This window comes from Rana temporaria, chromosome 12 (genome assembly GCF_905171775.1).
Source record: "Rana temporaria chromosome 12, aRanTem1.1, whole genome shotgun sequence".
NCBI lineage: Eukaryota > Metazoa > Chordata > Amphibia > Anura > Ranidae > Rana > Rana temporaria.
Genome location: NC_053500.1, coordinates 57,238,375 through 57,265,179, shown reverse-complemented (window position 1 = coordinate 57,265,179; position 26,805 = coordinate 57,238,375).

Sequence of the window (26,805 nt, the reverse complement as noted above, 5' to 3'; positions counted from 1 at the left end):
TCAATACCTATTATGGTCGGGCCTGCCGTATCTTCCCGCTTATCCGCTTATCCTCTTATGCTGGGTATGCCAGCGGTGTAGTTTAGGGGTATTTTTCCTCCTTACTCAGGAGTATCCGCCCAACCAAGTGGTAGACTGCTATAGGCCAGCCACCTTTGAGTCCTACTCCAGGTGTATCCTGTAGGGTTGTATAGTTATAACCGCTAAACCGTTGTTACTTCGGGGACAGTATATAACATGTTCTCCCGTGAATCTCGTAAGTCCCAGCCCAGAGTCTCTATAATGGGAAATGCTCCACAAATGTCCTGTGTGATTTAATACTGTGACTGCACCCTGTATGAGGGTATTACACTCCTTAATCAGTAAAGGCTTGCTAGGTTTAATACCGGTGATACCGGTTTATCTCTCTTCCTCTTTAGTCGCAGCACATCATAGTCAGGACTTACTTATCAGAGCTCCCAAGATCGAGGTAATTATTTTATCGGTACTCCCAAAATCAGAGGGGCTCACTGCATTCCATCACAATCACAATTCAACCTTTTCCCTCTTTCCTTTTTCTCTCCCTCTCCCCTTTCTCAGTGTTCCCAAAGTCCAGGCAAGTATTACTCTATATCACCGACCAGATTTACTTATCCGTTCGCCCCAAGTCAGGACCGGTACTATATATATTACAGGGGAGACTCAAAAAAAAAAAACAAGAGAAAAAAAACAAAAAAGAAGAGACGAAAAAACAGGGAGTTCTTAATATTTCAGTTTCTCCTTCCCCAGTAGCTTTTATGCCCTTTATGTAGCAATCTTCAATACAGGTACTAGATTCAATGCCTATCTCAGCTGATCCTTCATTACCACATGCAAGTTTAATATCCTGACCAATTACCACCTGTTTCTGTCAGTCCAACCAGGGTTTTTTTTTTTTTTTTTTTTCTAATAGGGGTTTGACCTAGTGCTGTGTCTTTAAATCATACCCGACTGGTTTATGCAGTGGGGGGGGGGGCGAGGATGTCCCCGGGGGAGAGGGGGGGGATCGGGACGGCACCCGACCCTGCTCGGCTCTACTGAGCGTCTCACCCAACCGGAGGACCCACGCTTTCTGCCCGCCTGACAGATCCGGCTTCCTCCGCTGCTCTCCTCCTCCTCATATGCAGCTGCTGTGTTCCAAGCCGCGCTCGCCTCTTCACACATCCGGGTGCGTCCTGGGTCTCGGCTGAGCAAAGGGTCGTGTTGCGCCGAGCCGAGCTAGATCTGCAGCTCCAGTTTTCCGGATGTCAGCCTCTCACGCTGTCATCCTCCGGTCCTCCGGTCAGCTGCTGGTGTCCTCGGATCCCCGCCGCTCGCAACCTCGAGCCATGGAGCGCGCGGCACCTCCCACCCACGCACTCGTCACGTCCGCATCCGCATCCCCCGGCCGTGACAGAGTGGAACTTGATGGTGAAAAAGATCTCTTTATTTTTAAATAAAAATTTTGGGGTAATTATTCTCTAAAATATTGCTAACATTTTTTGAATATATTTGTTAACCAAATTTTTTTTTTTTTTTTTTTTTTATATTGTTGTCCTAAAATTTGAATTACATTTTGAATAATTATTTATTATTTTTTTTGTTTTTTATTGTAAAAAAAAAAAAGATTGGTAACATTTTTTGGATAGATTTGTTACCCAATTTTTTCTTTTTTAACTAATTTGTTTTTAAAAATATATTTTTTAAATTTTTTATGATTTTTCAGGCTTGTTGATTGGAAGCCATTTTTTTGCTACAAAAAATATAACATGTCCAAAAACTTTAAAAGACAAATGTGTCACTTTTACATTCACAATAACAGTCATGGTGTGATTTCACACCGGAACACGCCAAAATTTGAAGATGCACACATTCAGTGCAATTCGCCAAATGTCAGTTCTACAACATAGAAACACAGACAAAGGGCGACATGTGCTATCTGCCATCATGGGTGAACAATGTCTGTGTTTTGTGGGAGCAAACCCTTCCTCGAAAACTAATTGAGAATCGAGGAGGGGGTTGTACCCACAAAGCACAGATATTCAATATTCTGTGATGGCAGATAGCACATGTTGACACACTGTGTGTGCATCTTCAAATTTTGGCGTGTTGCTGAGTAAAAAATTAAAACAGGTTGGGGGATGGGCGGGGGGGGGGGGGGTTTCAGTCTTTGACACGGCCCATCATGTCAATGATGTTTTTATAGTTTTGTTCTATAAGCAGCATTCTTTGCCGCATAGTGTCCAGCTCGGTGCAGCACTCCACAATTACATTTCTCACATTCTGCTCCATGAGAACCATCTGTTGCCGCATATTCTCCATTTCACTGCTGCACTCCATCACTTGCTGGATAATTATTCCCGCACTTGCGCGAGAAAAATGCGGAAACAGCATCTTCATCCCCTACAAAATGAGTCAAAAATATAAAATTAACAATTTTACCGGCCTATCTACATCTAGGGTTGCCACCTCATCCCTTTAAACCAGAACACATATTAGTTACACAGGTTCTGTGGCTGATTAAAAGGTCTGCATTACATTAGCCACAGAACATGTGTAATCCATATGTGTTCGGGATTAAAGGGATGAGGTGGCAACCCTATCTACATCTGTTTTGCCCTATAAAGCTGGGGTGACACTGACCTGATGGTGTGCGAATTTCCTCCTCCTCCACCACTTCTCCATCTTCAATAACTCCTCCTTCTTGAACCACTTCCCCCTCATCCTCCACGACTCCTCCTTCTTCTTCTTCCACCAATCCACCATCTTCAAATTCAGCAAAATCATCTTCTTCAATTTCATCTTCATCCTCCACAACTACCAAATTTAAAATTACTCCATCCTCCTCTCTTCCTTCCTCCTCTCTTCCTTCCTCCTCCTCCTCCACATCCTCATCTCTTCCTTCCTCCTCCTCCTCCACATCCTCCTCTCTTCCTTCCTCCTCTCTTCCTTCCACCTCCTCTCTTCCTTCCTCCTCCTCCTCCACATCCTCATCTCTTCTTTCCTCCTCCTCCTCCACATCCTCCTCCTCCACATCCTCCTCTCTTCCTTCCTCCTCCTCCACATGGCCAGATTCCGGGCGTGTCAGGCCCTCTCTGCCTCCTCGAAATGCTGGCGTCTTCTTTCCCCTATAAATAACACAAAAACAAAAGGTATACTCATCAGCACACAGATATTGTAGAGCAGAAATCGCACACATTGCATAGAAGTTTAGAGGCTTTATTTTTTTTTTTGGGTGTCTTATCACCCCAAACCTACATTTTTGGATGACTTCTAGGCCAAGCTCTGATTCAGTCCCTTTTTAGCGAAGTGACACACATGGATGTCCCCCCCTTAAAATTTGGAGCTGAGACCATACAAATTTCAGTGTAATATTTTGGGGGAGACACAGGTGCTCTGGATTACAGATATGAAAACACCTGCTTAGTAGCACTGTTTGCATTTCCCATTCTAGGATTCTAATTTTCTAAAAATATATTTTTACACAATGTTTACAAACAATGTTTTTGGCCAGAGAGGCATGTCCAGGTGTGTTGTTCCTGTGCCAACATCGTATTTGTGAGAAGCAATCTGATGTGAATGAGGTTTCCTATTAACACTCGTTGGCCAAGCAAATTATATTTTTAAAAAAAATAATATTTCAACATGTGTTCAGAAGTACAACCAGGCCAAGGATACAGATGTAGAAATGTACCTGACCAAACATTAAACTAATAAAATGGTCCCCCCCCCCACAAACAAAAAAAGAACTTACTTTTTTTGATAATTTTTTTTATTTTCTTCAATTGATGTGGCTCACGGAGTTTCAAGTCGGACCACCGCTTCCGTAGCTGCTCCTTGGACCTGGTGATCCCAAACATCCTCTGCATTTTCCTTGCCACCTTCTCCATAATTTTCCCCTTCCTGCGGTTTGGGGTCTTGTATGGCCCATATTGCCCATCATAGTCCTTCCTCCGCATTATTTCTACCAGCTCCACCATTTCGTCGAAAGACATATTAGTGGCCTTATATCGTTTTGGCCGGGATCGCGACGTTCCTGCCTCTGTCACTTCACTTGCGGCCTGAGAGCTCCGTGCATGCTTGTGTGACATCGCCATCTTTCCTTCCCACAGAGATTAGGGGCGTGGAAAACAGGAAATGCCCCGTCATGGGCGGGGACGAGGGCGGCGGTTCATGCATACGCGGAGTGTAGAGAATGAATAAGACGTGATTACGTAGGTTACGCGGAGATTATTCGCCCGTTTCACAGAAGTAACATAGTTCACGCCATATTTTTTGAGTTAACATTGATTAGGGGGCATGGCAATGGTGACGAAGGCGGTGTGTCACGCACACGCGGAGTCTATTAAAGGGAACCTACGTGATTACGTAGCTTACGCGGAGATTAGTAGAACATTTGACAGAAGTAACATAGTTCACGCCATATTTTTGGAGTTAACATTGATTAGGGGGCATGGCAATGGTGACGAAGGTGGTGTGTCACGCACACGTGGAGTCTATTAAAGGGAACCTACGTGATTACGTAGCTTACGCGGAGATTAGTAGAACATTTGACAGAAGTTACACAGTTAACGCCATATTTTTTGAGTTAACATTGATTAGGGGGCATGGCAATGGTGACGAAGGCGGTGTGTCATGCACACGCGGAGTCTATTAAAGGGAACCTACGTGATTACGTAGCTTACGCGGAGATTAGTAGAACATTTGACAGAAGTTACACAGTTAACGCCATATTTTTTGAGTTAACATTGATTAGGGGGCATGGCAATGGTGACGAAGGCGGTGTGTCACGCACACGCGGAGTCTATTAAAGGGAACCTACTTGATTACGTAGCTTACGCGGAGATTATTAGAACATTTGACAGAAGTTACACAGTTAACGCCATATTTTTTGAGTTAACATTGATTAGGGGGCATGGCAAAGGTCACGAAGGCGGTGTGTCACGCACACGTGGAGTGTATAAAAGGGAACCGACGTGATTACGTAGGTTACGCGGAGATTATTTCATTGAGCTTCACGAGGAGCTAGAGATAATAAGGTAAGAAATTACAACATGGGATCAGCAGAGGCCTAGAAACTTGAGAGCCATGGGATTGGGGTTTTGTCTGTTGTTTGCACCCTTTTAACACTACTTATGTTTCCTGTGTCCCCAAAACGGTATTTACTTCTCACAATGCTTTCCCACATCACTTAAATCTAGATGTGAAGAATGCTCTACCTATTTGTGCTTTTTGCCAGGTGTATTGTGATCATGCAAGTATTGTTCTGTGTTGGTTGGCCAGAGGTTATTAGGAAGTGTATTTATATGTCAGGAATGATGAGGGGCATGCTAGGTACACATGAAATAGTGCCTTGAGGAATGGTCAAAATATTTAAAATTGTGGATGGTTCTAGATTACACGTATTTAGCAAACTTATTTCAAAAAGGGTCTGCATGTGAACTCATTTTTGGTCACAACAATGGGGCAGAGCTGGCCAGCATTTTAGCTGCAGGAGACACTGTGTTTGCATAGTACTTGATAAATCTGGGGCCACATATTAATACAATGTGAATGCTGTGCATTTTTTAATGCTTATTTATTTTTGTTTTAACAGTGTTAAGCTTGAAAATTGCCCAAGACAATTCAAATAAAACCATGGAACAGATCGTGGGTAAAGAAACGATTGGTCGCTTCATCGAAAAATTTAGGGAAATGCCCCTACTTTGGGATACAAAACATCCCCAGTATTCGAAGCGGGACCGACAAACGGCAGCACTTAATGAGATAGCTACATATATGCAGACATGGGTTCCCGGCTGCACAGGCGAGATGGTCAAGAAGAAAATGAACAACCTGAGGGCCGCATACCGAAGCAAAAGAAAAGAACTACGGGAACAAAGATCAGGAGCAACAGCAAGCGAGTCCACAGAGCCCAGTCTGTGGTACTACCAAGAGATGGAGTTTTTGGGGGATCAAATGGAGGGCCGGCGATCAATGTCAAGCCTTCCTTCCAGCCGGCATCGCAGCAGACCTTCCACGGATCACCACAGCCAGGAAGAGTACAGTGAGAGGCTGGCTGGCATGCATGAAAATCTGCGACTCTCCACTTCTGATGAGGTAGAGTATTTTTTTGGGCTGCTAATTCTTGTTTGTTTATTGAGTTGATATTGTAATTCCAAAAGAAAAAATGGCCTAGAAAAGTCATGGGCATAAAAATAGGGGTCATGGATGCCAAGTGCAGGGATCAGAAGGAGAGTCTATTCAAGTTTTAAGTAAGATAAAACAAACCAGTCTAGAGCATGAAAATGTGTGTGATTTGCTTGTGCCAAATTGTAAAACATGTCCCTTTTTTGGCCACAGGAAGAAGTGAGCAGCCATGATATATTGGCTACTGATGTCGGAGATGCATGCCAGCCAGGAGGAAGGGGTCAGTGGCAGCCAGGAGGAGGAGGCCGGGCCCAGCACCAGTCAGCAGGGCCCCAGGCCCAGGGTCAGCACCACCAGGCAAGCCCCTCCCCGCCCGGTCAGGCAAGCAGGCCTAATGAGGCGCAGGAGGCAAGTGGAGGATGAGATCCTCGAGATGATACGGGAGGCTAGCGCCTTAATGAGGGCCCCCCTCAACCCCACTGAGGCCTACAGTGCCTACGTGGCACACGAAATGTCACAAGCAGGGGAGGCCGATCAGAGGCGTGCCAAGGACCTGTTTAACCAGGTCCTTTTATGGATGCACCAGGGCTGGCTGACCAATGACACTGAGCTGAGTGACCCGGCCCATCCTGCCCAACACCTGCTAACTCCTCCTGCTGCCACATCATCCCGACCTGCAAGGGGCCGTGGACGGGTCCGTGGAAGATCTGCTGCAATGCAGGCTGCAAGGAGGGTTACAAGGAACAGGAGAAGATGATTCCCGGCCTTCCATTTGATCCCCCAAAAACTTTGGTCTTTTTGGACTACCACAGCCTGAGCTCCATTGGCTCACTTGCTGCTGCTCCTGGTTTTTGTTTTTGTGGTTGTTCTTTTTAGTTCTCGGTATGTGGTCCTCAAGGTTTGCCATTTTCTCCTTGACTATGTTGCCTGTGCAGTCTGGAACACAAGTCTGCATGTATGTTGCTATCTCATCAAGTGCTGCCGTTCTAGGTAATTTATTTTTGTTTATGGCCAAAATAAATGGTTATTTGATTTACTGAAATACCTTGTCTATTGTGTTTTAATACTGTGGTGATTAGGCATGAAACATTTTAGCAAATAATATATGTCATTTAGAAAGGACACCAACTCCTTGGGGGGGGGGGTACATTTGGCGTACCAACTTGGGAAAACAAAAAAGGAAAAACACACGCCAAAATAAAATGGTGACATAACTTTACAAAAAATAAAATAAAAAAAATGTGCAAGAAAAAACAATGGTGACATAAATTGCACCAAAAAAAAAAAGATAAAAAAATGCAAGAAAAAACAATGGTGACATAAATTGCACCAAAAAAAAAAGAAAAAAAAATTGTGCAAGAAAAAACAATGGTGACATAAATTGCACAACAAAAAAATACAAAAAAAAATGTGCAAGAAAAAACAATGGTGACATAACTTGCACCAAAAAAATAAAGAAAAAAAATGCAAGAAAAAACAATGGTGACATAAATTGCACAAAAAAAAAAAGAAAAAAAAATTGTGCAAGAAAAAACAATGGTGACATAAATTGAACAACAAAAAAATACAAAAAAAAAATGTGCAAGAAAAAACAATGGTGACATAACTTGCACCAAAAAAATAAAGAAAAAAAATGCAAGAAAAAAGAATGGTGACATAAATTGCACAAAAAAGAAAAAAAAGGAAAAAAAAGAAACAACATTAAATTAAAAACCAAAAAAAAAAAAAAACATAGACATGTGGAGGACAAAAAGAAATTTCCAACATCTGGATAGATAGCATCAGCAAGAGAACGGGTTTATTCTAGCAAGAGAACGCCAAAAAAACAAGAGGCAATAAACGACACACTAGATATTTAAAAGGACGAATGTGCCATATCACAAACAAACGAGAGTTTTACCTGAACGAGTGCTCCCATCCCCTTATTTTGTCTGAGCATGCGCGTGGTTCTTATCCGCGGATATTGTGTACTAACCAACGGATCTGTCCGTCGGATAGATTCGCAGCGGATAGATTTGTTTAGCATGTCAGCAAATATTCGATCTGCTGAAAAGCGAGTCGACGGAGAAATATCCGCGGAAACAGATCCACTGCAGTGTACACACCATAGGATCTATCCGCTGAAACCCATTCGCTGGGATTTATCCGCGGATGGATTCTATCGTGTGTACGGGGCCTTAGGGTTTGGGTTAGGGTTAGGGTAGGGTTAGGGTTTTCCCTTAAAGAATAGGCTAGGACTCAGGAATTGGAACAGGGACCTCCCCCAGAGGTCAAAGGTCAGAAGGTGGGTTCCCAGTGGTCAAAGGTCACGGGCCAGGCTGACCCACCCCCACCAAAGTGTACCGCCTACCCCAACCAAGTCAGGGAATGAACAAGTCGGGGAAAGCGGCTTGTTTTCCTCCTCTAAAACCTAAGTGCGTTTTATGGTCAGTTGTGTCTTATGGAGCGAAAAATACTGTAAGTTGTGAGGCTTTACTCACTGTGCCCACGATTGTAGCCTCTGCTCACCTGTGCAGAGGATAGCCCCAGGGGAAGAGGAGCTGGGAGTGGGGGGGGGAGCAGCTCGCGGTTACACACAGCCCCGCCTCCTTACCCCGTGCCTGTATCAGATTGACAGAATGCCAGTCCAATGCTGGGACGTGTTTTGTCTATATGATACAGGCACGGGGTCAGGAGGCGGGGCTGTGTGTAACCGCGAGCAGAGCGGAGGGAGCTGCAATGTAAAGTCAGCTGTAACAGCAGGTTGTCAGCTATGTAATTCCGCGGCTTTTCTCTTCCCCGGGGTGATCGATGGGAGAACGGCTCCCGATTAATCCCCGCATGCCAGCGGTACCTGCGCTCCCCCTACTCCCAGCTCCTCGCCAGTAACGATTTTGCACTCGCAAAATGCGAGTAGGTGAGGGGAAATTTTGAGGGCTTTGTTACGGCATTTGGTGTCACTTGTGACTGTTATAAGTGTTAGGGCAATTAATGGTAGGCCCCGTTAGGCCTAGGGTACCCCCCTAACCCCCTCTAATAAAGGTTTAACCCCTTGACCCTTTAACCCTTTTACCCCCTGTCACCGGTGTCACTAATCGATCTTTTATTCAGATCGCAGTATTGCTGTCACGGGTGACGCTAGTTAGCCAGTTATTTATTTCGATTCACTGTAAGGTTTTTAAAGCGTCAGGTACCACATACTACCTAATAAAGGTTTTAACCCCCTGATTTTGCCCTAGTTAACCCTTTCACCTCTGTCACCAGTGATCACTGTATAAGTGTCACGGGTGATGTTAGTTAGTTTGTTATTTAGGTTCACCGTCGGGTAATATATGGAGGTACCTGACGCTATAAAAACCTAACTACCTTCGACTCTGGTATGGATTTTAAGGGGAACCCCGTGCCAAAATTCTGTCAGGCCCCAGGAAAGGGGGGGGGGGAGTGCCCCCTCCTGAACCATACCAGGCCACATGCCCTCAACATGGGCAGGGTGCTTGGGGTCCCCCCAAAGCTCATTGTCCCCATGTTGATGGTGATAAGGGCCTCAGCCCCACAACCCTTGCGTACAAATGACAGCAGGCCGTTTTTGACAATTCCTTAATTTAAAAAAATAAAAGCGTAATGTAAATCCATCGTCAATCACTGGACCTCAAAGCACCCTCCCCATATTGAGTACATGTGGCCTGGTATGGTTCAGGAGGTGGGGCGGTCTCTCGTCCCCCATTTTCCTGCTGCCTGCCAGGTTGCATGCTCTAATAAGTGTCTGGTATGGATTGTGGGAGGACCCCCACGCCATTTTGTTTTTAAGTTTTGCCGCAGAGTTTCCCTTAAAATCTATTCCAGACCTGAAGGGCCATGTATGGATTTGGGGGGGACCCCCACACCATTTAAAAAAAATAATAAATTGGCGCAGGGTTCTCCTAACCACTTCAAGACACTGGGGGGTTATTTATGAAAGGCAAATCCACTCTGCACTACAAGTGCAAAGTGCACTTGAAATTGCACTGAAAGTGCACTTGGAAGTTCAGTCGTTTTAAATCTGAGGGTTAGATCTGAAATGAGGGGAAGCTCTGCTGATTTTATTATACAATCATGTGCAAGCTCAAATGCTGTTTTTTATTTTTCTTGCATGTCCCCCTCGGATCTACAGTGACTGCACTTCCAAGTGCACTTTCAGTGAAATTTCAAGTGCACTTTGCACTTGTAGTGCAAATTGGATTTGCCTTTAGTAAGTAACCCCCAATGTCTCAGTTCACCACTCTTCTTTTTCACAAAGAAGAAGCCAGCACCGGCAGGAGACTAGGACTTGTGGATGAACCCTTAAGAAAGTGAATCGGCAACATAGGCCTCCATGGCTTTATCCTCCGAGAATGACAAAGGGTAGACCCGGCCATGAGGGGGTATGGCACCAGGTTTAAGGTCAATTGCGCAATCATACGACCAGTGTGGAGATAAACTACCGGCTTGACCTTTTTCTAAGACATTGCTAAATTTTCAGTACTCCTCTGGCAAGGAAGAGAGTGAAGAGGTGCACAAAGACCTTAACCACTTTCTGAAAAAAATGTTTAATACATTGTGGCGACCAGTAAAGAACCTCAGCACAATGCCAATCAAAAGAGGTGTTCTGCCTCTGTAACCAAGGATAACCAATGACCACCAGGTAATGAGGTGAGAAAATTACTTGAAATTGGATTAACTCATGATGAAGAGCCCCTACGGCCATGGTCAATGGAGTAGTCTCATGAGTCACATGGCAAGTGGAGTGGCACGAATCTGCGGTGGAATCGAGTGCTTAAATACAAAAGCACTACCTATGAACAGGTCTGCAACCCCAGAGTTGTTTAGAGCCTGTGTATCGATGGACGACTCAGACAAAGAAAGGGTAATCGGAAATAGAGGCTTCTCCTTCAGGATAACTGGGGATGCAACAATGCTATCTAAGGCTTGCCCCTTACAGGACCCCAGGTGCGGGCATTTTCCAGACGGGTAGGACAAGACTTCAAAAAGTTACCTGCCTGTCCACAATAAAGGTACAACCTCTCCCTCTTTCTAAAGGCCCTCTCCTCTGCAGTGAGACATGTGAAGCCCAACTGCATAGGTTCTACTTCACTGGTGGATTTGGTACCAGGAGGCATGGGAAGTGAGGGAGGTGTGGGTGGGAATGCAAAGCTCGGAGCCAAAAGTACAATAGGTTTCCGCAAGCGCTTATTAAAGGAAGGTCTCTCTCAGAGTCTGGAGTCAATGAGAATGAAAAACATGATTAACTTCTCAAGATCTGTAGGTATGTCTCGGGCTGCGATCTCATCTTTAATGTTATCCGAGAGACCATGAGAAAAATCAGCAACAGTCCTCGTATTCTGATGGACATGAGGTGCAAATTGGAACGTCAAAAGGAAGCCACGAACTCAGAGTAACTCATGACAATGGGTTTTTGCATTTAGCATAGAAGCCTACTTTTTTCTGTCAGTGGGGAATGCCTGGGGAAGCATCTCAAAGTATATCCCAACCTGGTTGAGAAACCCTCTGCATTGAACTGGATCACCCCCAAATTGCTGGGGAAGCAGAGCCGAACCAGACATACCTCTTACAGAGGTAATATTGAAGGTGGGTACCGTGCAGCCACCCCCTTGTGATGAAATCGGATGTGACGAAATGCGTTGGAAATGGCTACACAGTGACCATAGGAAACACCACAACAGAGACAATGGCCATTTCACTGGTGGTGGGATGCAACACAGATGCGATTTTAAATCAACACGCATTAATTGTTTTTAACAAACGTGAGCAGCTGTTTAGTATTAAAATAGCATTTTGGTGGTTTGGTTACTGTACCATTGGAAGTTTTCCTTTCTTACCTTTTTCCCACATGATATCTGCTATATTGTGCGCTATACGGAGGCATTATTTGACATCTGCACTGGAGTTGCTGGTTTAAACGTATAATGCTGTTTTGCCAACCTTGAGAATGGGAGGCATATGAAGTCGTGATTTTTTTATCTGAAAGCGAGAGGGATCACCGTTGCACGTGAGGAAGTGTTTCAAGGTTGCAGATATAAGTATGAAGGAGGACTGCACACATTTTATGTCAAATTGCAGCAGGACATCGGTGTATTATCACAATTAGTAACATTGGATTCTAACGCACTGGACTTTGCTTTGAATTTTTGGATTTGTTTTCTTTTTTGGTTATATTATCACAACGCTACTTTTTAAAGTGAATCACGGAGACTCTATATTACATTTTTTTGTTCTTTGAATGAGATACTCTTTAAGCTACAATTTCTTTTTGTCTTTAAAGCACAAAGCTTTTGAGTAGGCGGTGAAGCAGAAATAATGTTTTTTCTCTTTGTATAGAACTTCTTTGATTGTTTCATTATCTAGTAGATATTGGCAATTGACCTTTGTCTCCTTCATCTCTTCTAAAACCAACCTATACATGTCCATAAATATTGCTTAATCCAAATCTTCCATGCTGCTAATTTTCCCCATAGACATTTCCATAATTCAACGTGTTCCTTTTCTTTTTTCCAAAAAATTTATAAAAAAGATTGAAGCTTAATGTGCTTGTATATTTGGTACAATAAAGATTCTCGGTTGTGCATTTGGAAAAATTGAAAAGAATAAAAAATGACATAGTGTAAAATGCAATCTGGGATGACTGTATACAGGGCCGCTGATAGGGCAGTACAACCAGCCCTGGATAGGAACGCAGTGGGGTGACTATTTTTTTTTTTTCGGGCACATGTACATCATTCTGCCCACTATTCTGATAGTCCCGGCTGGCGGAGTGATACTGCAATTCTCCGCTCGGCTCCCGGCTGCAATCCTCACAAGATGTGAAGAAGTTGAGCGGCTGACAGAGAAGAGCAGGAGGACAGCGTGGCTGCACTGTACACAGTGAGTGGGGATTAGAGGATAGAATACTTACTGTGTCCTATTATGTATCTCACACCACAGCAGGTTATCGGCAGGGCCGCTGATAAGGCAGTACAGCCAGCCCTGTTGTACCGGGCCCCGGCCTTATAAACTCCACAGGGGGGCCCGGTTAACGCTAAAATGTATTTCTAGCAAAAAAAAAAAAATAGGACTTTATAACCCACACCCACTTTATTGCCAGGGAATATAGTCATTTCCTGGGCCCCCTCAGGTTAACAGAGGGGCCCAGGAGGTGAGAGCAGAGGAGGGACTATTTCTCCATTTTCGGGCGCAGGCACACAATTCCCACTACATGCTGCTCTTAACCTGTGCACCTACACAGATTATAGTTCCGGCCATTCACTGTGTGCCTTCCCTGGCAGATGGGTTCTATTGTGAAGTGGCTGTCCTGCATCAGAGTCCCGTTGCTGAAGCCCGAGGGAGAGAGCAATCACTGTGACTATGGCTCAGAGTTCAGCAGGAGAACTTGCGGCAGTGATACACAGGCAAGCAGTCCCCTTCAGATGACACACAGGCTACTCAGGCAAGTGCAGTCCTCAGACTCCCTGCTGTGTGCTAATGATGATGATAGAGATTACAGCACAGCAGGTTCTTTGTGGTTCTCTCAGTGTCACATGGCTATTGGATGCTGACATTGCTATGTGCTGTGTTATAGTCCCACAGTACAGCCATAAGTTAACAATGTCAGCACCCAACAGCCATGTGACACTGAGAGAGCCACATAGAACCTGCTGTGCTATCATTATCCTCATCAAAAAACACACAGATGCTACTTTACACTTTTGTTTGGGGGGGGGTAAAAACACACAGCTGAGCTGCATTTTGCCACCCCCCCAAATCACTCCCCTTTAAGAACCTTTTACCCCAGGTTTCCAATTAGATCCGCCTGTTAGTTTTTCCTTTGAACCTGCTTGATACCTCCATGTACGTCTAGGGAGTCCAGATGTAAATTGCCTTGTGCCCATTTACACCCACCTACCTCCATGTCCATTCAGGTCCAAAACAAAATGGAAAAGGACTGTATCTCAAATGTGGCAGATCAGAGTTAGCCTGATGTAAATGGACCCAAGTCCATTTACATCTGGCCACCCATATAGCCACCACAAGTCTGTGATGTATGTGGACACATACTGAATGGGCATGGACATCAAAACACTGACATCTGTCACATTCAGCTTCAATTTTGATTGGTGGGGCGCTGTGACAGCTTCCTAGCAGGATAGCTAAGGTGGTTTCAGACTAGAGTCCGAACACACCCGAGCTCATCCCATCAAATTAGTTGTGAAAAAAGTTATAAAATAAGACATCTGTACTGTTTTATAATATGTGTAATATATTTAGAATGTTAATGGTTACTAAAGAATAAGTTCACCTTTTGGAACATGTTACATGTTTCACCAGTTTTTAGGGTGAAATATGTAACATGCTCCTGCCACCAGTTTCCCCGATCCCCCCCCCCCTCTTGACAGCATGGGATCAGGGGTGGGGTCGAGTGCGGGATCGGGAGGGGCCCTGTCAGGTAGGCTGTACAGGGCCCCATGATTTCTAACAACGGCCCTGGTTATCGGCATTGCAATTTTCACACAGGTAGCAGTAGCACTGTAATCAGGTGCTCTATCATGGCTCTCTGTCACATTGCTTTTGGGTGCTGACTTTGTTATGGCTGTTACATACAGTAAGTACAGCAATAAGTTAACAAAGTCAGCACCCAAAAGCAATGTAACAGAGACATGATAGAGCACCTGATTACAGTGCTACTGCTACCTGTGTGAACATAATAAGAAACAGTTCGATTCTAATTTATACTTTATTTTAACTGTTTCCCATCCAGCGACGTATCAGTACTTCGCTGGATTGGAAGGGTGATATCTTGGTCATCACTACAGCAATTATCAAAATATCATTTTTTTAACACCAGCAATTCTGCACAAAGTAAAAGTAATCCTAGTGGCTAAGAAGCCCCTGGATTACTTTTACAGGCAGTGGAAGGGGGTTCCACCACCACCTTTACTGCTTTTAAGATGTGACCAGTAGCATCCGGTTACTGGGACACAGTGAGAAGGATGGATGTCGTTCCTCCCACGTGTGATGTCCGAAACTGGAAGTGATGAGCATTTTATCACTTTCGGTTTCGGGCTCATTTTAAAAAGCCATTACCGGCTTGAACAAGTATCTGATCAAACTGATCTTGGTTTGATCTTGTGCTTTGGAGGCCAGAGGACAGATATGGGTCTAAAAGACCTCAGATCTCTCCATAAAGAGGACATGTCATGGCCCATGCTATCATGAAAGCAAAAATGAAAGATACAGTGTAAGATTTGTTTTTCTATGTGTAATAAAATAAATAAAATACAATTTAAAGGAAATTTAAGCAGCCCCCACTCCTTCATGTTTATTAATTGCAAATGCATGCGGTGGCTCCGCACACATATGTAAATCGCTTTAAGCCGGGGTCAGGGGCGGGGCCAGGGGTGGGGTCAAGGGCGTGGTTGAATGTGGCCCTGTCAGGTAGGCTGTATGGGGCCCCATGATTTCTAACAGCGGCCCTGACTGTTTATTTAATTTGTTATATCCCATTTGAATAGAGATCAGAATAGCTAAAAGCACTTTTAGTTTTATTGCCATCTGTGTCTTAGTTGACAAGTTTCCTTTCACCTCCTGTCCAGTAGACACAACTGGAATAAGAAGAAATCTCTCCAAAGTGAGAGGCATGAACTTCATAGAAAGTTGTCATCCAGTACCCAAGGTATAGATGCCATGCACACTAGAAAGTGTTTATTGTGATTATATTCTGTCCTCCTATATTAAAAAAGTGAAGGTGATCTAGAAGAGATTGATCCTGCCTGAAGAAGTTGTGCCGGGGATATTACAGAAATGTGTTATAATACATAAAGTAATTTTCCTTTCCTGGATCCTCCTCCTGTCAGCCTACTACAGGTCAGCTCCACCCCTTTGACCCCTCCAGGACCACCCATAAATAGCCCATTGAGGAGAAAAACTTAAAGTCTGAAAACAACAGTGTTCCTGGACCACCTTACATCAGCCTACTCAGGGGTGTAATTAGCAATAGTAATAACATATTTGGAGGGATTAAAGTGGTTGTAAACCCTTTTTAACAACTTTATACTACAGGTAAGCCTATATTAAGGCTTACCTGTAGCTACCCAGGATATTTCCTAAACCTGCAAGGTTTAGAAGATATCCCCCTGTGTCTACATGTGCCGAACTCATAGGCACATGCGCACTATGGCAAAATGAAGCAATGGCACCTATGTGCCGTTGCTTCAGTCTTCGTGCCGTTACCGGCAGCTCCTGAACGCATGCGGGAGCTGCCGGTATCGGCTCCGGCCATCATTGCGGCTTCCGGCCAATCACAGCACCGGAGCCGCTATACCCGGAAGTCACTCTGGGACAACATGTTGGCGGCCGGGGGGGGGGGAAAGACATGGACCGCTGCGGGGGCTTCGATCTGAGGTAAGTAATACATAATGGGTGTGGGTCGTCGGGACCATATTACACCTTCTCTGAAAGCCCTGCATTGGCTACCGGTGGCTGAGCGGGTCTTGTTCAAAGTGGGTTGTATCGTCCATAAAGCCATCCATAAGATAGGCCCAGGGTATCTGCAAGAAAAATTTACCTGTTACGTTCCCAACAGATCACTGAGATCTGCTGATCAGGCAAATCTGACTGTCCCTAAATTTAGAAGAACTAAATGTGGAGGGAGGACGTTGGATGCGCAGGGCTCAATATTCTGGAATTCTCTACCTCTATATATAAGACGTGAGAAGGATTTACTAAAATTCAGGAAATTTTTAAAAACGTTCCTATTTGTTCAAGTGTATGGCTCTAATTAGGGTAAGATATTAGTATTGGTATGGTATTTTAGCTTTTTTAAATGTTATTATGTATTTTATATTGTTATCTTATAGTATGAGAGATGTGTTCTGTATTTTTTCATATGTTGGTTCTATGAGCGCATCGAGGCCTGCTGGTAATGACTGCGCTCTCAATAAGCATTTTAAATAAATAAATAAATAAATAATGAGCTAGTTTGCTATGCATACTAGCTCATTATGCCTTTGTCTTGCAGGTTTTTTTGAGGGGGATTTTTAGACAAGGGTTTACTTCCTCTTTAAGTGAGATTGAGACCACAAAAAAGGTACTGCACAAAAAGGGATCTTTAAAGCAGAAGTAGGACCAAAGCTTTTTTGTCCCTACTTCTCCTGAGAATCACAGAAGTGCACTTCGTTCTGCACTTCTGTGACCCATAATTATCTGACAGTGGGCTAAAGCCTGCTGTTGGCTTACATCACTCAGCTAATCCAGGCTTTGTGGAAATCCCAACTTTAATGTTAGGATCCACCCAGATGCCTGGACCTACAGCTGACTCAGCCTCTCAGCTTGCTGCTGAGAGCTTGAACCAGCCACTCCTGCCCCCTGCACAGCCTGGCACTCTAGTGAACTGGAGGGGCAGAGCAGAGCCATCAGTTCTCTGCTCACAGAAGACCAAGAAATGAGCAATCAGCTGTATTTGATCACTAAGTGTTTGATCTAGGGGCTGCGGGGGACAGAAGCAGCATTGGACCAATGCTGCATCCATCTAGGTTAGTATGATTTTTTTTTCTAATCCTTAACTTCTCTTTTAATGCTTAACAACTGAAGAAATTACTGTTGCTCCAAAATGATCAGAAACCCCAGTGAAGCATCCACTCTGTAATAGCACATGAAAATATTTATTGTATGCCTATATGCCAACTTGCAAACAGTCTCAGCTGCAGTTTTTTGTGTAAGGAGCCCATAAAGCTGGCATACCTCTGATGGAATGAGCCCACATTTCTTCTTGAGCAGGAAGGCTTTATGTGATGTAAGTTGAAAGCACTATTTAAAGGGGTTGTAAAAGTTTGTGCTTTTTCACCTGGCAATGACGGTGAAAAAACACCTGACAATGACGGCCCCCCCAGCCCCTCAATTACTTACCTGAGCCCGTTCACCTGCTGTGCGGGTCCCCCGGCGTCCTGTTCTCCACAGAGTCTGGCTGTTGATTGGATAGATTGGATAGATTGATAGCAGCGCAGCCATTGGCTCCTGCTTCTGTCAATCACATCCAATGACGCGGCCCCCGGGGGGGGGGACCAAGTCATACACACTGTGTCTATGGACAAAAGCTATGTGTGGCAGAAAACGAACACCGCACATCACCCTAAACACACCACCCTAAATTAATATTCCTGGCTATGCTCTCTTTCGGAAAGACAGGGTAAAAAGGAAAAGTGGAGGGAGAAGTGACCTCAAAGCAAGCATGAAAGAGAACCTGGTTGATGGAGAGTGTGATGAGGCTGAAGCATTATGGGTGGAACTGCATACAGATGTGCGTAGTTCAAAATTAATCATTGGAGTTTGTTATAAACCACCCGATATTAATGAGGAGGTGTAGACTCAGCTCCTTGCACAGATGGAAAGGGCTGCAAGGGCTGGGACGGTGATAATAATGGGGGATTTTAACTACCCAGAAATTGACTGGATTAATGGCACTTCTGGGACAGTTAAAGGACAAAAATTTAAAAACCTATTGCAGGACAATTTTATGGTGCAGTTTATTGAGGCCCCAACTAGGAATGATGCTCTGTTGGACCTGATAATCTCAAACCATGCAGAGCTTATTACTAATGTTCAGATAAAGGAACACCTGGGTAGCAGTGATCATAACATGATTTTATTTAATGTTAACTATAAGCAAGAAATACATACAGGAAATATTAAAACACTAAATTTTAAGAGAGCAAATTTTCCAAGGATGAGGGCTGCTCTCCAGGACTTGGACTGGGAGGGACTATTGGCACCGATGAACACAGAACAGAAATGGGATCTCTTCAAAAAGACTGTGTGGAACCTCACTGCAAAGTATGTTCCCATGGGCAATAAGGTTAAAAGGCTAAAAATAAAACCTACGTGGCTCACGGTCAAAGTTAAAAAAGCTATAAACAATAAGAAAGTAGCTTTTAAAAAATATAAACATGAAGGAACACTAGTGTTGTTTAAATGTTACAAAGAATATAACAGGATATGTAAAAAGGAAATCAAGGATGCAAAAATTCAAAATGAACGACAGATTGCAAAAGATAGTAGGACAAACCCCCAAAAAATCTTTAAATATATTAATAGTAAAAAGGTGAAGTCCGAGCATGTAGGCCCCTTACAAAATAATCTAGAGTGGGTGACTGGGGACAAAGACAAGGCAAATTTATTAAATGCTTTCTTCAGCTCTGTGTATACAAATCCAAATCCACAATGGCTCAAAAGTGATATGTTCCAGAAATATTTAGACAGAATAAAGGTGGATAAAGCACCTGGACCAGATGGCATCCACCCACGGATCCTAGGTGAGTTGAGTTCTGTCATTTCAAAGCCACTGTATTTAATATTTATGGACTCATTAATGACAGGAATAGTACCACTGGATTGGCGCAGGGCCAATGTGGTGCCCATATTTAAAAAGGGAACAAATTCTTTACCAAGTAACTATAGACCTGTTAGTCTAACTTCTATAGTTGGGAAGATACTGGAACGTTTAATAAAAGACCACATGGATCAGTTCTTGCTGGAAAAAAGCTATCTAAGCAGCAGACAACATGGATTCATGAAAGACAGAAGTTGTCAGACAAACCTGATTTCCTTTTATGAAGAGGTAAGTAAAACCCTGGACAGAGGCGTGGCTGTGGACGTGATATATTTGGATTTTGCAAAATCGTTCGATACAGTTCCGCACACACGGCTCATTTGTAAGGTAAGGTCTACAGGATTGGATATATCAGTTTGTAAATGGATAGAAAACTGTCTGAAAGACAGAATTCAGAGAGTCGTGGTTAATGATTCTTACTCTGAATGGTCCAATGTTATGAGTGGAGTACCCCAAGGTTCAGTGCTGGGACCCTTACTTTTCAATATATATATAAATGATATTGGGTCTGAGATCAAAAGTAACATTTCTGTCTTTGCAGATGACACCAAGCTATGCAGTGGAATAACGTCCTTACAGGATGTCTCCAATTTACAAGCCGACCTCAGTGCTCTGTCTAATTGGGCGACTGAGTGGCAGATGAGGTTTAATGTTGATAAATGTAAAGTTATGCACTTAGGGAATAAGAATATGCATGCATCATACATGCTAGGGGGAGTACAACTGGGGGGGATCTGTAGTGGAGAAGGATCTGGGGGTCTTGGTAGATCATAAGCTCAATAATAACATGCAATGCCAAGCTGCGGTTTCCAAAGCGAGCAAAGTCCTTTCTTGTATTAAGAGAGGTATGGACTCCAGAGACAGAGATATAATTTTGCCCCTGTACAAATCATTAGTAAGACCTCATCTGGAATATGCAGTTCAGTTTTGGGCACCAGTTCTCAAAAAGGATATCGCAGAACTAGAGAAAGTGCAGAGAAGGGCAACCAAACTGATAAGAGGCATGGAGGAGCTCAGCTATGAGGAAAGATTAGAGGAACTGAATTTATTCACTCTTGAGAAGAGGAGAATTAGGGGGGATATGATCAACATGTACAAATATATAAGAGGTCCATACAGTGGACTTGGTGTTGAGTTATTCACTTTACGGTCAACACTGAGGACAAGGGGGCACTCTTTACGTCTAGAGGAAAAGAGATTTCACCTCCAAATACGGAAAGGTTTTTTCACAGTAAGAGCTGTGAAAATGTGGAACAGACTCCCTCCAGAGGTGGTTCTGGCCAGCTTAGTAGATTGCTTTAAGAAAGGCCTGGATACTTTCCTAAATGTACATAAAATAACTGAGTACTAAGTTTTGTAGGTAAAGTTGATCCAGGGTAAATCCGATTGCCTCTCGGGGGATCAGGAAGGATTTTTTTCCCCTGCTGTAGCAAATTGGATCATGCTCTGCTGGGGTTTTTTGCCTTCCTCTGGATCAACTGTGGGTATGGAGTTGGGTGTATGGGATTGTACTGTGTTTTTTATTTTGTTTGTTTATTTTTTGTGGTTGAACTGGATGGACTTGTGTCTTTTTTCAACCTGACTAACTATGTAACTATGTAACTATGTAACCCCACCATGAAACATGATGGTGGCAGCATGATGTTGTGGGGATGCTTTTCATCAGCAGAGATAGGGAAGCTGGTCAGAGTTGATGGGAAGATGGATGGAGCCAAATGCAGGGCAGTTTTAGAAGAAAACCTGTTATGCCTCGTACACACGACCGGTTTTCCCGTCGGATAAAAAACTATGGTTTTCCCGACTGAATTCCGCTCAAGCCTGCCTTGCATACACATGGTCACACAAAAGTCAGGTGAACTTTTGACTGCCAAGAACTCGGTGACAAAAAAGACTACGGCAAGCCGACAAAATGAAGTTCTATGCTTCAGAGCATGCGTCAAATTGTTTCCAAGCATGTGCGGTTTTTCCCCTTAAAAAAGCAAACCGACAAACGGTTTTCCCGCTAGGGAAAAATTAGATCCTGCTCTCTTTTTTTCCCAGCAGTTTTCTCATCAGAAAAACTGCGATGAATCATACACACGGCCGGGATTCCCACCGAAAAGCTCTCATCGCAGTTTTTCCCAACAGGAAAACCGGTCGTGTGTACAGGGCATTAGGCCTCGTACACACGACCGAACATGTCCGCTGAAACTGGTCCGCGGACCAGTTTTTTCCGCTGACATGTCCGACCGTGTGTAGGGCCGACCGGACAGTTTTCCGGCCTAGCGGACAGGTTTCCAGCGGACAAAAATTTCTTAGTATGCTGTCCGTCGGACATGTCCGATGGTTAGTACACCTAACCATCAGACCGAAATCCCCCGCATGCGTCGAAGTGATTCAACGCATGCGTGGAAGCATTGAACTTCCTGGTTCGCGCACGTCGCCGCGTCATCGTCCCCGCCACGTCGCCGCCACGTCACCGCGTTTTCTGTCCGCGGGGATTTTGGTCTGATGGTGTGTACAGACCAAAATCTCCCAGCAGACATGTCCGATGAAAACGGTCCGCGGACCGTTTTCATCGGACATGTCTGGTCGTGTGTACAAGGCCTTAGAGTCTGCAAAAGACTTGAGACTGGGGTGGAGGTTCGCCTTCCAGCAGGACAACAACCCTAAACATACAGCCAGAGCTGCAATAGAATAATAGACTTGAAAATTGCTGTTCACAGATGCTCCAATACAATCCATCCATTCAATCTGACAGAGCTTAAGCTATTTTGTAAAGAAGAATGGTCAAAACTGTCACTCTCTAGATGTCCAAAGCTGGTAAAGACGTCCCCAAAAAGACTTGCAAATGTAATTGCAGCGAAAGGTGGTTCTACAAAGTATTGACTCAGGCGGGCTGAATACAAATGCACGCCACACTTTGCAGATATTTATTTGTAAAAAAAATTGAAAACCATTTATCATTTTTCTTCCACTTCACAATTATGTGCCACTTTGTGTTGATCTATCACATAAAATTCCAATAAAACACATTTACGTTGTTGGTTGTAACATGACACAATGTGTAAAATTTAAAAGGGAATGAATACTTCATAGTGCTTATCGCACTCCCATTCAATTATATCGCTGGGGTAGGAGGGACTCTTCCGTGTGTCCAAATGCAACAGGGAGGAATGCTCTTTAATCCATCAGATTTGGCGATGCCCCAAACTGCACCAGTATTGGGGGGAAATAACTGAAGCCATCTCTACTGTATTCCATGTTGAGGTCCCGTTGGACCCCTAATCTGTGTGTTGGGAGCTATTGATGAAGAAAAATATATACCCCTACTAATATAGCAGTGATTAGACTACTCTATATAGCTGTAAGTTAGTGGCTAGATTCTGGCTTTACCCAAGTGTGCTGACTAAGAAACAATGGGTAGACCAAGTTAATTACATCCTAATCAGGGAACAGTTGACATATCAGCATAGAAATGCAAATTGTAAATTACACTCCATATGGCAAGCCTGGCTGGGAACTCACGGGCTGGCCCCCCCACAATTGGTCTTGTATCGGTTGCTACAGGCATGAGCAGTTTGAATACTCAGGGGGAAAAGGGTAACGCTAACTCTCAAGAAGGTTAACAGGTTGAATCCCACAGTTGCTCAATATTTTATTTATTAAACATACTCTATGGGAGCACTTGAAGAGGAAACTTCTTTGGGCCAGATCCACGTACATCGGCGCATATATAGCCCGGCGTAGCGCATCTAATTTCCGCTACGCCGGCTCAATTTAGAGAGGCAAGCACCGTATCCTCAGAGCATTTTCTTCCAACCTTGCGCCGGCGCAATGTAAATTCGTAGGCGTAAGCCGGCGTAATTCAAAGTAGGAAGAAAGTGGGCGTGTTCCATTTAAATGAACCGTGACCCCATGCAAATGAAGGGCCGAACGAACGGCGCATGCACCGTGACGTGGACGTCTGTCCCGCTCCCCTCTGTGCATGCTCACAACTCGGCCCGGCGTAGCCCCTGAGATACGCCCAGGGCTTAAATACGCCCAGACATGCGCCCGTCGAGCGCAAAAGTACATCCGCTTGTTTCCCCCCCCTGAAGCAAGGTACTTTTTGCTCTTTGGTTTTGAGCCATGTCTTCTCCAGCTTCTGGGAAGAAGAGGAGGAAGCTTAACTTTTCGGACCAGGAGAAGGATGTGATCATCAGGGCCATGTCCCGGTATGATGTGTACCTCCATGGTGCAGAGAGTGGCAACACCACTAAGGCCAGGAAGGCGGAGTTCCTGATGCAGATTGTGACAGAGGTCAATTCCCCAGGGACATGAGGTCAGGTCCTCCAACGACATCCTGAAAAAAATAAATGACCTGCGTCGCCTGGTCCGAGGTAAGGTGGCCAAGATCAGGACTCATGCCAGTGGCACTGGAGGGGGACCAGCCACTACTCAGACGCTCACTCCTAATGAGCAGGTGGTTGCCCAATGTCTCCACAGGCATCAAGTGGAGGGAGTGGAGGGCTTTGACTCCATTGAGGATGCCTTGAGGACAGGTAAGTGTGTTTTATCTCCTATCTGGTGTGTAGCATGTGTGGGGGTGGAAGGGAACATGTGACAAGTGTGTGGCTCCACCAACATGTGAATGTTTTGTGTCATCCACAGATGTGCAGGAGGGAGCTGGGCCATCTGATGCCGGTGGCCATTCCACACCATCCCCTGAGCATCAGTCTGAGTCTGACCCCCTGGGAAGCCGTGAGTCATCGGTGGAGGGGAGTGGCCACACCTCTCCTCAGGAGGAGGTTGAGGAGGAGACGGTGACCAGTGACAATGTGGTTTCCCTCTACTTGGAGGAGTCTCCCCCTTTGGCCGGGACCACTCAGACCTCCACCTCCATCAGGGGTAGCCCCTCTGGGTCCTCCCCCAACAGGTCTACCCCCTCAAGGGTCTCCCCTTCTAGATGGCCCCAAGCCTCTCCTGGCCCCAGGAAGGCTACAAGGAAGACTAGGGGGATGCCTGAGTTCCTCCCGGAACAGCTCAAGAGGGAACAGGCCCGCCAGACCCGCCATCTGGGTGAGGTTGCCATCCAGATGCGGCCAGTGGCAGACAGCATGGCCTCCTCTGCCGTCATTAATGAGAGTGTCCAGGATGTTAACGCCAACTGTGCTGCTGTGGTCACCTGCCTGGGGGATCTGCAGGCCACCACAGCAGGCCTCGTGGAAGAGGTCCACACCCTGGCAGAGGCCGTACGGGAAAACACTGCTGCCGTCCAGGCGGAGGGGAGGCAGTCAAGGCTGCTGCAGGCCGAGACCAATGCGGTCCTCACCCGCATCGCCCTGGCGTTGGAGGGCAGGCAGCCAGCCATGGAGAGACCAGGGGATGTGGCACCAGGCGTGGGCCACGACAGCGCAGATGAGTGGTTTTTTTTTTGTTTACTGAGTTTTTTTGGTTTTGTAGACCCAGCACACGGTCAGTAGTGCAGGCTACAGTTTGACTGGTGTGTGAATGTGGGGGTGACACTCCTGCCAGTAAGGGGTGTCACCCTGGCTCGTCGGGGAGAATTTATCCCCACGGCCGTGTGAATGTGGTATGAATGGACAGCGACATAATTGGAGCCTTGGCGTGGCGTTGCTGCTCCCAAGTCCTGCATGGTGGACTTGGGCTAATCCAATGTGATGTGGATGTGGTGTGTGTGAGCTAGGGACCACAGTGGTGTGCATGCGTGCATTCTCCTTGTGCCATGATGAATGTGTGTGTTTAACGTGCAAAGATGCCTACTGTGAGGCATCTCCTGACTGCTGTTCCCTCAGCAGACGGGGTAGCCTCGGTTAGGGGGGGACTGTGTGGTTCGGGGCTCAGGTCCTCATGTATGTCAATCTCCAGGCTCTTTCTCTTGGCGAAGTTGTGCAGCATGCAACATGCACCGATGATCTGGCACACAAAGTTTGGGTAATACAACAGGGTCCCCCCGGACTTATCCAGGCATCGGAAACGGGACTTCAGGATGCCAAATGTGTGCTCCACCACTGCACGGGTATGTATGTGTGCAGCATTGTATTTTCTCTCTCCTCTGGTTTGGGGATTCCGGAATGGAGTCATGAGATGGGGCCCAAGTGCATATGCAGAGTCAACTGAAAGGGAAAAGACAGGAGGATGTTAGTCGTGCCGTGCATGTGCCCACCGTGATGTCTGCATCATGGGGTCTGACAGTCATGCCTGACACCCATGTCACTCACCAACCAGCCAGCTGTTCCCGTACACGTTCTGTTCAAATTATGTTGGAATGTTGCTTTGACGGTATATGTAGCTGTCGTGGCTGGCCCCGGGGTGTTTGGCACGGACGTGCCATATGAGGCATTGGGCATCGGCTATCACCTGTACGTTGATGAAATGCCAATGCTTACGATTACTGTATATGTGCTCTGTGTCACGGGGGGGCCGTAGTGGCACATGTGTGCAATCAATGGCCCCCACGGTGCGTGGGAATCCTGCAATTCTGAAGAAATCCGCCATTGCCTTCAGCCGCAGATGCTCCTGGGTGGGCCTGATGATGTGGTGGGACATGCATCTGAGGATTGCGGGGACAACCTGGTGCACACATCTGCTCATGGAGGATTGTGCCATCCCAGACACAACTCCACTTGTACGCTGGAACGAGCCACTGGCAAGGAAATGGAGTGTTGCCAGTACCTTGACCAGTGGCTCCACAGCTTGTGAGCGATCTGTCTGGCTGGCGATGTCATCTTGCAGGGCTGTGGCTATTTCCAGGATGGCATCAGGGCTGAATCTGAAGATGCGATACACCTCCGATTCCCCCATGCCAAAGACGTTTAGGCGCGGTCGGTATATCCTCTCCCGTGCACCCCTCCTATGCGGCTGTGAAGCCAGTAGTATAGCTATGACCATGGATGCCACTGGCATGTTGGCATACAGATTGTTGTCCTGCAAGTGTGGATGCTCAGCTCTTCCGTAACGGTGCTGCTGCAGCTGCTCTCCGGCTTTCCTGTGCATGTCTGCTGCTGACTTACCCCTGCTTTATGAGGGGTAACTTTAGGCCGGACGTACAACTTACGCGCGGCGCACGTAGCCCGCATCGGGCGCACGTACGTTCGTGGTTTGCCGTATCTCCCTCATTTGCATATTTGAATAGGAAATCAATGGGAGTGCCAGATGCATTCAGCGTATATATGCGCCCACGCTGCGCTGGTGTAGGAAAGTTACGTCGGTCGGAAGAAGCCTATTTTCAGGCGTATCTAGTTCTGTGGATACGGCGCATAGTTACGCCGGTGCATATATACACTTACGCCGCGCATCTTTGTGGATCCGGGCCACTATGTGCA